This window comes from Peromyscus maniculatus, chromosome 17, assembly GCF_049852395.1.
Source record: "Peromyscus maniculatus bairdii isolate BWxNUB_F1_BW_parent chromosome 17, HU_Pman_BW_mat_3.1, whole genome shotgun sequence".
Taxonomy (NCBI): Eukaryota; Metazoa; Chordata; class Mammalia; order Rodentia; family Cricetidae; genus Peromyscus; species Peromyscus maniculatus.
Window position 1 is genome coordinate 5,386,336 of NC_134868.1, and position 14,424 is coordinate 5,400,759.

The 14,424-nt window shown below is 39.8% G+C and overlaps 1 pseudogene; it reads right to left on the reverse strand.

Moving 5' to 3' along the window:
• Positions 1–4,254: 4,254 nt before the first annotated feature.
• Positions 4,255–9,420, reverse strand: LOC102915877 (thyroid hormone receptor-associated protein 3 pseudogene; annotated as a pseudogene).
• Positions 9,421–14,424: the final 5,004 nt, after the last annotated feature.

Here is a 14,424-nt window from a genome sequence, read left to right on the forward strand (position 1 = left end):
GCTTTAGTAATGTTTCTTGTACAAATGTAGGTGCCTTGTATTTGGGGCATAAATATTCAGAATTGAGACTTCATCTTGTCAGATTTTCCCTGTGATAAATATGTAATGTTTTTCCTGATCTCTTTTGATTGATTTTAGTTTGAAGTCTATTTTATTAGATATTTGGATAGCTACACCAGCTTACTTCTTAAATCCATTTGATTGGAAAGTCTTTTCCCAGCATTTTATTCTGAGGTAGTGTCTGTCTTTCAAGTTGAGGTGTGTTTCTTGTATGCAGCACATGGATGGATCTTGTTTTCATATTCATTCTTTTTTTTTTTTAGTTTTTAAAGACAGGGTTTCTCTGTGTAGCTTTGTGCCTTTCCTGGAACTCACTGTGTAGCCCAGGCTGGCCTCAAACTCACAGAGATCTGCCTGCCTCTGCTTCCAAAGTGCTAGGAATAATGGTGTGCTCTACCACCACCCAGCTTAGCCAGTGTCTTTTTATAGTTGAAGTGAGACCATTGATATTAATGGATATTAATGACCAATTATCATTATTCATTGTTATTTTCTGGTGGTAGTGTTGTATGTTTCCCTTCTTTGGTATTTGTTGGTATGGGACTATTTATTGCCTGTGTTTCATGGGTGTATCTAACTTCTTTAGCTTGGATGTTTTTTTAAAGAGCTTTCTGTAGGGTTTGGATTTGTGGAGAGATATTGTTGAAATCTGGATTTATCATGGAATATTTTGTTTACTTCATCTATGTTAATTGAGAAATTTTCTGGGTATAATAGTCTGGGTTGGAATCCATGGTCTCTTAGTGTCTGCATAACATCTGTCCAGGACCTTCTGACTTTAAGAGTCTCCATTGTGAAGTCAAGTGTTATTCTTATGGGTCTGCCTTTATATGTTACTTGTCCTTTTTCCTTTGCAGCTCTTAATACTTTTTCTTTATTTTGTATATTTAGTGGTTTGATTAGTATGTAGCATGGGGACTTTTTTTTGGATGCAGTCTATTTGGTGTTCTGTAACCTTCTTGTATCATTAGAGGCATTTCCTTCTTTAGGTTGGGAAAATTTTCTTCTATGGTTTTGTTGAATATATTTTCTGTGCCTTTGAGTTGGTATTCTTCTCCTTCTTCTATTCCTATTATTCTTAGGTTTGGTCTATTCGTGGTGTCCCAAATTTCCAGGACATTTTGGGTTATGACTTTGTTGGCTTTAGTGTTTTCTTTGACTGATGAATCTATTTCCTCTACTAGGTCTTCAACTCCAGAGATCTGCTCTTCCATCTCTTGCATTCTGTTGGTTATGCATACATCTGCAGTTCCTGTTCGTTTACTCAGATTTTCCACTTCCAGCATTCCCTCAGTTTGTGTCTTCTTTATTGTCTGGATTTCAGTTTTCAAATCTTGAACTGATTCCCTCACTTGTTTAATTGTTTTCTCTTGGCTTTCAAGGGATTTACTGATTTCTTCCCATTGGGGGATGGTGGTAGTCTGACCTGTCTGCAGGAGGTCTGTCTGCCAACTGGCTTGATATTTGGACTGCAATGGGTGGTGGTGTTGGAACACAGGGTTGTGCACCTAGGCCCAAAGCCTAGGGGCTGGGATGTTCGGGTATGAAGATAAAAACTCAACTCTTATTTCAATCCAGTGCTGGCAGGCTCTGTCTCAGGGATAAGTTGCAGTTTGGGAGGGTGGGTGGGATTTGGGGGAGGTAGGGCTTGGGTTACATGGTCTGGTGGGGGATGGTGGTAGTCAGACCTTTCAACAGGAGATCTGCCTACCAACTGCCCTGAAACAGGACCTACAATGGGTGGTGGTGTAGGGCCCCAGGGTTGTGTCCCTGGGCCCAAACCCTAGGGGCTGGGGTGTTCAGGTATGTAGATAAAGACTCACTGCTTCATCCAATTGGGGGCTGGCAGGCTCTCCAAAAATAATTTCTTAATACAACTATATAAAACATAACATTAATTCACTCAAGTAACATGAAAATACTTTTTAAATTAAATAGACTGAGGAATATTAATTCCCCCATTTCTTTATAATTTTACACTAAAAATCTCAAGCCTAGTTAGAAAAAACCCCAAATTTCTTTATTTAAACATTTCCATTTGTAACACAATCAAGTTCTATAATTAATTCCATTTTTACATAAATAGTTGCATAAAACAGTTCCATTTTTAACACAAAACAATTTATGAATCACTACAGTTAATAAATCATATATGCTACACAAAACTGCATCTTGAGCCTAGGTAGAAAAAATAAATTTCTCCCTGTAAAGAGTTCCATTTTTAACACAAATAATTCCATAAACAGTTCCTAAGTCATAGTCTATAGGCATGGTGAATTCAAAATTGTCCCATTGCAATGAAATCCCTGCTGTCCAAACCATTCATAACTCCAAAATTTCAAATAATAAAATATGATACCAGCCTTCCAAATATGAAGAAACCTATAACCTAAACCTTTTTGTAGTTTTATCTTATTTTTTAAGTTCAAGAAGTTTAAAAAGAAAAAGTAAATTGTGATATCAGATTGCCTTTTCTAAGTATGAAGAAATGTTTGTCACAACAAAAAACTTTTTGCAGTTAAAAATTTTAGTTCAAACAAGTGTCTCCGCAGCTTTCATTCTCGTGGGCAAAGGTACTTTAAATTACAATCAGCATTTAGGGTAGGTTTTCTTTCACGGCACAAGCTATTAATGCCACAAAAGCTGGTTGGTGCAAAGTCCTTTCAAAAGTGACTTTCTTTTAGCCAGCAAACAGAACTTGCAACTTTTTTACTTCTAGCTCAGGCCTTTACAGCTCTTACAGTCCTGGTTTGTCTGTTCAGCCTGGAGCATGGCTCTAGCTTCCTGGGCTCAAGCACTCCAGCTGCCTGCTTGGCTCTTGGCCTCTCCCATGGTGCCTCTGCTGAGCCACCTGCTCAGCTCTCTGCCTTTCCTGTGGTGTCTTGGAATCCAGCTGCCAGGGACTGCACCTCCAAGAGAAAGACCTGCTCAGGCAGCTGGGGGCTGAAGTCTTTGCTGTACTTCAAGTCACTGCCTGCTACAGTCTGCACTCTGCTCCTCATTGGGGCTTTGTGTCACTAGAAAGCTTGCAGACCCTCATTCATCTGCCACCTGGACTGCACTGGTGTTCCATAGGTCTCAGCAGCTCATGTTAGCTGATACTTTCTGAAGCTGGCAGTCTCTAAAGCTGATTTTTGTTCTTATTGGTGGCTTTTGGAAATGCCAAGTTTGCAGTCTGCTGTGGATGCTCTTTTCTACATCTCAGATTCCTACTCTACTCTTAATTACATTTTTATTAAACCTTCACCATGTCCCTAGAACTAAAGCCTATATCCTACCTTATTATACCTAAGTCTTACTTATGCCTAAAGCTTGTTCTAAACCTACATTTTTCTGACTTATTTTATTTACACTTCTTAAGTAAACTTACTTTTACAACTAGTATGGCTATTTACTACATGTATTTACATTAAGCATTTAAACTCACATTCAACATTTACACTTTTCAAAAACTCACATTCAACATATACTTATTTATACTTCTTACAGGCATATATTTTTTTAAAATTCTTTTCTCATCTTATATCTGTAAAGATAATAGAATTCAGGAGTTTCTTAGAAAACAGACCAGAAACTGCCCTCTAGTTTCCCTCCCTTCGCTGAGGACCAGCGGGACTACAAAGTGGAGGATCACGGAGCTGCTGGTGGACAATGGGAAGCCCAGCCCAGGAGAAATCAGACAAGAGCAGGGTGCAAGGGGAGGCTGGGAGCAACTCCACGTGACACACGGCTGTGCAGAAAGGGGAACGCAGGGTGGTCAGAAAGGCCTTAAACTCCTCCGTGCCATACAAAACCGGTTTCTACAAAGATCCAAGCAGTCTGGTCCCAAACTGAGGCAAACACTTCAATGTTTATTCACATGCTTTGTTTTCTCTTAAGAATCAAAGTTGCCCAAATTAAATCTTTCTGCTAATATTACTACATATGCCTTAAAAAGAAAGAAAAAAAAAGGAAAGAAAAATATAAAGGATTTTTAAAAATCAGGACAGGAAAAGACTGAAAACCAAGTTCATCCTCTTAGCTCCAAATGAAATGAAATTAAGAAAACTTGGTTTCTAATAGGGGAAAAAAAAAACAAAAACAAAAAACGCCAAATCCAAACATCAGCATCATTCTCCCTACCCTGCCCCCACCCCACACACCAACAACAAAGAAGAAATGGCAGGAACCCACTGTATTGTGGGTCATTCAAAACATGGGCCTGATCCTAGGCTGTGGCCAGTATCCTCTGTCCAGTGGGACAACATCAGAGATGTGTACTCTGCTGTCGTAGGGTTCTGTGTGGCTGGTGGGTTGTGGGGTGGGATTTGCAGGATCTTCTGGAGGTTCCCTGTTTAACGCCACCAGCCTCTCCCAGCGCCTTTCTCCCCTGGGCAAGGGCTCCATCAAGAGTGGCCCCTACTCAGCTGTGGGCTATAAACTGTCCTTCTCTTCTCTGTTCTCTCTCCCACTCTCATCATCTGCAATTTCTCCTTCCTCCCCACTGAACTTGTCGTGGGCCCACTTGGGGCTGGTACTGGATTTCCGGAACATGAACCGACCCAACCCCGGGGGAAGGCTCCTCGGCCACAGCCATGGCTCACACACTTGTCACTGCTTTCACCTTCCTGGTCATCATGCAAGCAATACTTCTTGCTTTTGGGTGTGTACTCTGGATCCCATTCCTCTTCCCTGTTTCTCTTTTGAAAGTCATTGTTGCTGTTGTTGTTATTGTTACCAGAATAGTTTCCTCTGCCCCAACCTCTCCCTCTTGCTTGAAATTGAAAGGTTCCCCGAGCTCTGCGGCCTCTTTCATTTGGACCCACAAAGTCTTTGGTCCCCATTCTGGATTTGTCAAAACCTGTGGTGCTCTCCTCCCTCTCCTCGCCTTCCTGGGGATACTCTTCTGCTTTGTAGGAGTGAGACGACTGGGAAGAGGAAGAAGAGGACCTAGACTGGTCTCTTGCTCTGTGGTGCTTCTTCTGTTTCTTTGATCCTTTGTGAGTTTTCTCTGTTTCCTCAGTCAATCTTTCTCTTGAGTGGCTAGAGTCTCGGGAATCCACCGACTCTTTTGATTTACCTCGCTTAAGATCTCTCTCCTTATGTTTTTTACCACGCTCAATATCAAGGCAGAGATCAACAGGATCATCTTTGTATTTGCCTTCAGCCTTGTAGCCAGCTTCCCGGGGACTTTTCATTTCCTCGTGAGTCAAACCATGTTTTCTGAATGTACTGGGGGAAATGTCTATCCTCCTGTGTATCTCTGGGCTTTTCTTATTTTTAGCTGCTTCTTGTTCATTTCCTCTCTTTAGGTATTTAGTAAAGCGTCCATGCAATGTCATTCCAGAGGATCCAAAGTGATGTTCTTTAACATGATGAATAATTGTCACTATGTGCTGAGCAAACAGTTCTGAGGGGCTACGCTGAGACTGAGCTGACTGTATGTGCTGGAAAATGGAATGAAATTCCTGTTCCTTTTTATTGCTATGGACTAGGTCACGACAAAGCTTTCTTTCCTGAGCCAATAAGCCACCGGGTCGTGCAAGGTCCTCATCAAAGGAGTCCATCCGGACATTGACCTGGGCCTCCCGAGTAATGGAAAAGGAAGACTTCCCAGAGGAAAAGTCTCCTTTGTTTCCCAGTTTGTCTCGGCTCTCAGAGGTCTTCCTCGGAGGAGGTGATGAATTTTTCTCCTGGACTGCCTTGTATGCAGTCATTCGGAAATTCTTTTCTGGCACAAAGCCCTTGTGCCCTCTTTCGCTCCTCTTGGCCCCTCCACGCTCCTCCTTTCTGGATCTCTCTGTGAAAGGCTCATCCTCCAGATCCTCTGCTTTCCTCTGCTTTTCCTTCCCCGTATGCACCAGGCTCTCCCACTTGCCTGACTTCTCTTCCTCCTGGTTTTTGTGCTTGTACCGGCTATGATTTTAGACATAAATTTGGGCTCATCATCAAACTCAGGTTCCTTCCTTCCCTTACTTTTGTCCTTATCTTGCTCATCCATCTCCTCCTTGTGGAAGTCAGCCATCTTTTTCTCAAAGTCATCACGGACCTTATACCTTTTGGGTGACTGGCTGCCTTGGAAGGGCTTCTCAGTGTCCGTCTTGGGAGCAAATGGATCAGATTTCATTCTTACATCAGCATCAGAGAAGCTCCCCTTTTCTTTCAGCTCCTCTTTATCAGTATTTGTTTGTTTCTGCTCCTTATCTTTCCCATTCTCTGTTTTCTGCTCTTCCAGATACCTTTTTGTGTATGCTGCTCCTCCTGAAGCAGCGCTCTCCTCTTTCTGAGAAGAACCATATGCAGAGCCAGTGGCTGGAGGACTCTTACCCACAGGGCTCTTTTTAGATGGACTCAAAGACCCAGAGCCATAGTCAAACTGACCTTGGTGTGTTCCAGACTGATATCCAGCACCACCGGACATAGACGAGCCCATCTGGGATGTATTAGAAAGTGGAGGACTAGGTTTTGGCACGGGACTAGGGCACGGTGACCTTCGCCTAACCACCACAGACTGGAGAGGGCTTTTGAGAGCTGGGCTTCTCTCCCGGGGGCTCAGATCAGAAACTGAGGCCCGGGATGCCGAACCAGTGCTATAGGTGGTGGCATCTGGCCATGGCTTTGAGCTCTCAGACCCTTTTATATCTTGAGAGGCACCTCCAGAAAATGTCTGCTCCTTGGCCTCATCTCCCTGGTTATCACCAGCTGCCTGAGATGGCCTGCTATCCTTGGAAGAGGACTTTTTCTCTTTTGTAGACTTGCGCTTAGACGATTCAACCCTGCTGTGGTTGGAGGATGACCGGGAGGATGAGGAGCACCTTGACCTGTCAGAGGATGACTTACCAGAGTTCCTAGAATGGCTCCTGGACCGTGGTGAAGGGGACCTTCTCTTTGGGGACCTGGATCGGGAACGGTCCCGACAAGGGGCCTGTATGACAAGTGTATATTCTTAAGGAAATTCTATAGGGCTACCTTAGCAAAGGTACTTCTTACTTTTTTTTGTTTTGTTTCTGTTTTTGTTTTTGAGACAGGGTTTCTCTGTGTAGTTTTGTGCCTTTCCTGGAACTAGCTTTGTAGACCAGGCTGGCCTCGAACTCACAGAGATCGGCCTGCCTCTGCCTCCTGAGTACTGGGATTAAATGCGTGTGCCATTTAATCCCAGTAAGAGTACTTCTTACTCTTAAAGGAACTAACTTACACTAGGAAGAATCTCTTAGCAAACTCTCTATAGGGCTACCATTAGCAAATATCTAACTTAACAAACACCTACAAGATTTTTTAATGCCTAGGAGAGGTTTTTTTTTTAAATGTCTTAACATTTAGAAGAGATGTTACCTTATTTTCCAATAAGACAGAGAGTAAATTTCTTTGGACTTCATTTTAAAAATAGAAATAAAAGTCAACTGTTAGTTATCAAACCTAAAGAGAGAGTGGGAAGAAAAACCTTTTAAGAAATATTCTGTTTCTGAATTGCTCGGCTAGCCATTCCATAACAGTCAATTTCCCATCAGTAGAAGATAATTGTCTAAGTTGGAGTGGGGTTTCAGACCTGCATCATTCAGCTGGTTCCTTTGCTAAATTGTTTGTATTGAATAAATATTTCAAAGTGACTTCATTGCTCCTATAGATAATTCTTTGTCATCCAGCTACAGTAAAAAAACACTCTGCACAGCTATGATGCAGTATCGGGCATTTTCTCAAATGAGTCCATATTACCAAAAGTGCACAGCTCCCAGTGCTGTTCCCTTAGTTCTCCATTGGAACTGACATTCAGCAAACTGTCAGCCTTTAAAAGCTTCTTTTTAAGTTTACAATGAGCATTTTTTAATATCAGTGTTTCTCTGGAATCTTAAGCACAACTCAATCTTATAAGCTTTTGTCATTTTTATTATCTCCTGTGAGGCAAACTGTTTGGTTGCTCTCAGGTTTTGGAAGTAAATCTAAGCTTTCTAGCAATGTTTAAGAAAGAAACTTCATTTCAAGCTAAAATAACAGTTTTTCTGGGCAGTATCTTTAGTGAAAAAAAAAACTACCTTTCCCAAAATGCATTTCTCTGTCAGCCTACTGTTATGAGTTGTCTTTCAGACTCAATTTCCCATAATTCTTTTCAGGTCCAAGAGTCAGCTTCTGGTTCCCTTTTACTGGGCTTGCTTTCATATTGAAAAATCAAGAGTAAATGAGTTTTTTCTTCTCTATGGGAGGTTTCTTGAGTCAAAGATTTCTGTTCTCCCTTACTTGGCCTTAATTGGTGTTGGTGTCTCTCTTTCATCTGATACTGGCCCCAGATCAGAATCACACCTGCCCTATTAGTGCACATTGAGGCAGGCATCCCTGATACCACAATCCTCTCTCAGGTCATTTGCCCCAGCCAGTCAGTGAAAAAGAACAAAAGCACTTAAATCAAAGCTTTCCTACAGCTCATTCACAGAGACTTTCACTGATAGATCTTTACTCTTCCTGCTTATTCTTTTCCCCTCAGATGCAGAGCTTCAGATGCCTCAGGCTGTGGCTCTGTTCCTCTGCAAACTGCTTCTGGAGGTAAGGCCTTCCCTTTCCCTGAATCTGACTCAGACTCTAGAAGGCCCCAGGTCCTTTCTGTCTCTGTTTGCAAGGTCTGTGTGGTTTGTGTTCATATTCAAATCAAGCATCTGCTTTTTTTTTTTTTTATCAAGGTAGGTGTTTGTTATCACTAAGCTCACATTAGGACAGGCATATTTCCTTAATTGGACCTTTCACCTGACCCAGTCCCTGAGCTGATTGCCTCTGTTTGTCCATGTACACTCATACAGACCATATCACAAGAGGCAAAGACTCTTCAGGGGTTCACACTCTCTCTCTCATGACTGGTGAGTGAGTGGGGGAAACCAAAAGTGCTTGACAAAACAAAGCTTTTTTTCAGAAAGTTCTTTTTCCTGATTGAAAAGAGAGCTTTTCTCAGAGAGATTTCCTTTTGCAGCCATGAATGCGGCATAGCTCCACCTGCTTGCCATCAGGCAGGTGACTGTTGTTGTTGCTTGAATGGGCAAATTTATCCTCCTTTTTAATGCTAGCAGTTTTTCCCCAAGGTCCTGCATGCCTCTGCCTGAGCTCCACACTTGAGGAAGATGCTGACAACTGCAGGAATCATAGTATCCACAGAATGTACTCACACTTGGAGGTGCTGGCTAGTCCCTTCTCAGTTGTCCATTGGAAGCCAAGATACCACACTAACAGAGAGGGTTTGCATCACTTCAGGGAATCTTAGTGCAAGGGCAATTATGAGCAACCTTTTCTTTCTGATAGATGTCCACTGAGAAATGAAGCCCCTGATGCCTCAGCTGCAGCCACCGCTGAGAGGCTTGGCTTTACTGTTTCTATAATGCCAGTGGTTTCTGCACCATTCATCTCTCCGTGGCCTCTGTCTGCACTTTCCTGCATCTGTTGCTAGGTTCTAGCTGCAGGGGGACTTTGGCTAGGGTCCAAAGCAAAGGACTGTTTTTATTTTTTTGGCTCAGAAGAGATATCAATGGAGGGTTCTCCAACAAGGAGTGTTAAATAACCCAATCCAGTAGCAATATTTTATACAACAGCCATTGAAAGTAATGTATAAACAATTTCCTAAATCTATAACTTATCATTACGTGGATGATATTTTACTAGCTGATTCAAATGCAGATACAAATGCAGAAAGAGTGTTTGAAGAAGTAATAAAATAAATGCCTTGTTGGGGATAACAAATTGCTCCTGAAAAGATGCAAAGAAGAGATTCTATTAATTATTTGGGATATAAAATAAGTCTACAAAAAATTTGACCCCAAAAGGTGCAAATTAGGAGAGATCAATTGTGGACTCTTGATGACAATCAAAGATTACTTGGAGACATTTCCCATCTACAAACTAACTGTTGTTGGGGTAAAAAATGATGAACTAAGTAATTTGTTCAAAACCTTAGAAGGTGACAAGGACGTAAATAGTCCAAGGGAATTATCAGCTGAAGCTGAGAGAGAATTGGCCTTGGTGGAAAAGGAAGTATAAGAAGGACATGTGGATCACATGGATCTAAAGCTTGATTGCATTTCGGTTATTTTACCCTTGAGGCATTCTCCTGCAGAAATTTTAATGCAGAGGAAAAATATTATATTGGAATGGATATTTCTACCAAATAAACAGAGTAAAAAATTAAAAATCGATGTGGAAAAGTGTAGATGTAACCAACTGTCTTATTAAATAAGAACCATGTAAAACAGAAAGCCGAGAGGTCAGAGCTCAGAGCAAAAATCTTACCCTTCCTCCTGCGAGCTCCTAGCTTCCCGAAAAAAGCTATTTCCTGTGTGTAAGTCTTTTCATCTTATTTTGTTCTGCCTTCTCATTGGTTGTAAACCTAAACATGTGACTACCTCATCACTGTCTGTATGTACAGCCCCCCAGGTCTTAAAGGCATATGTCTCCAATGCTGGCGGTATCCCTGAACACACAGAGATCTACCTAGCTCTTGTACCAAGTGCTGGGATTAAATGTGTGTGCCAACACTGCCACACTCTTGCTATGGCTCTAATAGTTCTGACCCCCGGGCAACTTTATTTATTAACATACAATCAAAATCACATTTCAGTACAATTAGAATACCACCACATTTCCCCTTTTCTATTTTAATAAAAAGAAAAACAAGCAAAAGGTTATAACTAACATAAGAAAAACTATATACAAAAGTACAATAACTATATACAATATATACAAGTAATAAATACCTAAACAATGTCTAGTCCATTTGTATTGGACAAATCAGAGAAAATAATTCCATTATCTATTCTATTTTGGTAAATCCAAGATGTATCTAATTTACTTTCTATCCTAATTAATTTTCAACTATAACTAACTAATCTTCAATTATAACTAACTAATCTACAACTCCCTCAGAGAACCAAGAAGGAAATAATATTATCTAACAAAAACAAAAACAGGAAGTGCATGCAAGCAACTTCCAAAAAATTTGTGAGTTGACAGAAACAGTCAGCTGCCTGGACAGTCACCTGAAGTTTCCCCAGTGTTGGGGCATCATCTTCAGCCTATAGGCTTAGCATATCTGACAGACTCATTTGTGAAGTAGGATGTACACAAGGTCAACAGTTCAACCTCACATTGGGTGAGAGCAGTCCATGTACCAGAAACACCTGAATTCCACTAGTATCATGTCATGATTCAGGATTTTAAATTCTGGAAATTGTTGACAGTTTTTGAATTCAGCTGTCCATTCTTCTTGGCTGTGTATATATGGCTTCATCTCAGCATCCCCTTCTTCTCCACATCCTTCTATTAAATGCCAGTCTACTATTGAGAGGCTTGAGCTTTCAGCTGCTGTTCCATCGCACAACAGAAGCCATCAGCCTACTGCCTGTTCAGCTGCCTTCGAAGGAAAGGGCACTGTACGTTTTCTGGATTGCAAAGGCCACTTCAGGGATGGTGCCATATTGTCCTGGCCTCAGAAGATGCCTTTTGATAAAGCCATAATCACACTTGTTTTGACAAGAATCAGTAGTCCTTTGTTTCATGTTCTGTCTGTCCATTTTGTCCTGTTGATTCGAGGATACTTTGTTGTCCAGTGGCTAACTTTTGCCATAATGAAAGTTAACTCCATATGCAGTTTCTACAATGCCCATATTTTCTCTGAAGTAGATTGGTACTGCCAGGAGCCGACATGTCTCAAAAAAGAAAAATTTCTAAGGTATTAAAACATTTTAAATGCCATATTCTGTACATCTCTCAAGGGTTTGAAGATGACCTGTCTAAAATATATCTGCTCAATTTTTAAAACATATCTAATATGACTACAAGTTCTATTGTAATGTCTACTACTAACTTTCATTCCTTTATATCCTAAAAGTTGGTAATAATAACATTCAAGGATCAGAAAATTGCATTACATTGTTAAATGAATGCTATGAATACAATTAGAAATATACATATAGCATTTTCTAACAATATCAATTTCAAATTTGTATACAATATAAAACAATCAAATCCAATATAAAGAATTTAAAACTAGTAATTGTCTTTTTCTTTTCTTTTCTTTCTTTCTTTTTTAAACAAGAACTTTAAATCTAATCTCCTTTGCTTAGCCTTTTTCCTAACCCTTGACAACAAATTGTAACCAACCTCCCTAAACAATGAAAATTATCCCAGACCCAAAACCCATTAAAAAGACCAAAAAACCACCAGCCCCACACGACCTCTTTGGGAATGTGGGCGTCGTATACTTAAAATTGCTTCCTGCTGGGTATGGGCGAAGTTATCTTTATCCTGAAAGGAAAATTTTAGGTTAATTGTCAAATTCTAGAAAGGTAACTATATCCTTCATTATCTAGTCTGTGTATAATGCCAACATTCAGAGCTTATCTCAAGTCCTTATTCAAGTACTCTTTGAGACTGGATCATCCCAGCTAGTCATCTCAAAATTGCTCTGAGCACCTTGTAGTTCAAAGTTGATCTGTAGATGATGTTTGTCAGCTTAGTGATATTATTATTGTCCACTTGGAATTGTTGTTGTTGTGGGGCCCCATCTTCTTTCTGGAGACTTCAGTTGATGTTAGGCCTGGTCGTGATTTCCTGCAGAAAACTGATAAGAGACTCGAACACAAAGACATATATATATATATATATATATATATATATATATATATATATATATATATATGCAGCTAATTGAAGCCTTTTTTTCTAGAATTAGTTAGTACTCTATATGACCATTCATATCTTAACAAAGTTTAATATATATATATATATATATATATATATATATGTTAATCTTGTAAATTTTGATATAAAATTCATACTTTAAGAAAAGTTTAAAGAATCAGAATAGAATCAAAGAGTTGATATTAGTAATAGAATAGTCCCTTAATTAATTTGGCTTTTGTCATGTCCCATAGCAGAAGATGGCTCTTTTATTCTGGCATGATAGAGGGAGTTTGCATTTTCCTTTTAACAACATGCTTGAGTTTAAAGAAGGAGAGAGCCATTCTCCAACTCCAAAGTCAGCTTTAAATTTTAATTGAACTGGGACTATTAGAAGACCAATAGTGTTAAATCTTTAGAGAAAAGCAGAAACAAACATTTAGGAAGACATAAAATTTTTTAGATAATATATACCCATACGCCATTTCACTCTGTTTCCTGGGATAGATGACTTGTCACTTTTCTTCAGTTGTCTCATTTGTCCAGTCTTCTTCAGATTCCTTAACCTTCATTCTCCTAAAAGACAAAAACAAAAACCTTTCCCCAAGACTAATTTTGGGGATGTTCCTTTTTGGCAAGTTATTATCTGATTAAATGAAAAGGCATGTGTTACTGATACAAGTTTGTTTAAATTGGATGTTCATGCTGGTTGATGAACTATCACCTCCTCTAATTAAGAGGTTTCTCTTGTTCAAATCGAACCTTTATCAATTTTGATGGTACCCACAGCTTATCTTCTCCTGTAGAAACAAAAGCAAAACCTCGTCCCCAACGTAATACATACCCTGGTTTCCATTCTGAGGTCAGCATATCCTTAAAGTATATAGGCTGATTTAATTCTGTAGTTTTTTCTATTATCCAATGTCTCTCTGCAGCTGTTGTTCCTTTCTCATTGGCATTGAGAAAATTCAGTTAATAGAGCATTATGCAGTCTATTTCTGGGGGTTTTTGTTACCCCTTTCTGTTTATTTAGCATATCCTTTAGAGTTCTGTTTGAACTTTCTATAACTGCTTGACCTGTAGGATTATGTGGTATGCCTGTAATATGCTTTATATTGTAATAAACAAAAAACTGTTTCATTTTAACAGAGACATATGATGGAGCATTGTCAGTTTTGTTTTGTGCAGGTATACCCATGATGGCCATAACTTCTAGCAAATGAGTGATTACAGAATCAGGTTTTTCAGAACCCAAAGAAGTTGCCCATTTAAATCCTGAATAAGTATCGATGGTCTGGTGTACATATTTCAGTTTTCATAATTCTTCAAAGTGAAACATGTCCATTTGCCAGATTTCATTCCTCTGAGTACCCTATGGGTTACATCCTGCTGGTAATGGTGTTTGATTGTAGAAGGAACAAGGAGGACATTTCTTTACTATTTCTTTGGCTTATTGCCAGGTTATGGAAAAATCCTTTTTTAAACTTTTACTATTGATATGATGTTTTTTATGAAATTCTGAGGCCTCCAGCACATTTCCTATCAATAATTTATCAATCTCATCATTGCCTTGTGCTAGAGGGCCTGGCAGACCAGTATGGGATCGAATGTGAGTTACATATAAAGGATGACTCCGTTTCCTGATTGTATCTTGTAATTGAATAAATAGTGAAGTTAATTCTGAAGCATCAGGGATAAACTCTGCAGTCTCAATATGTAATACCACTCTTTCAGCAT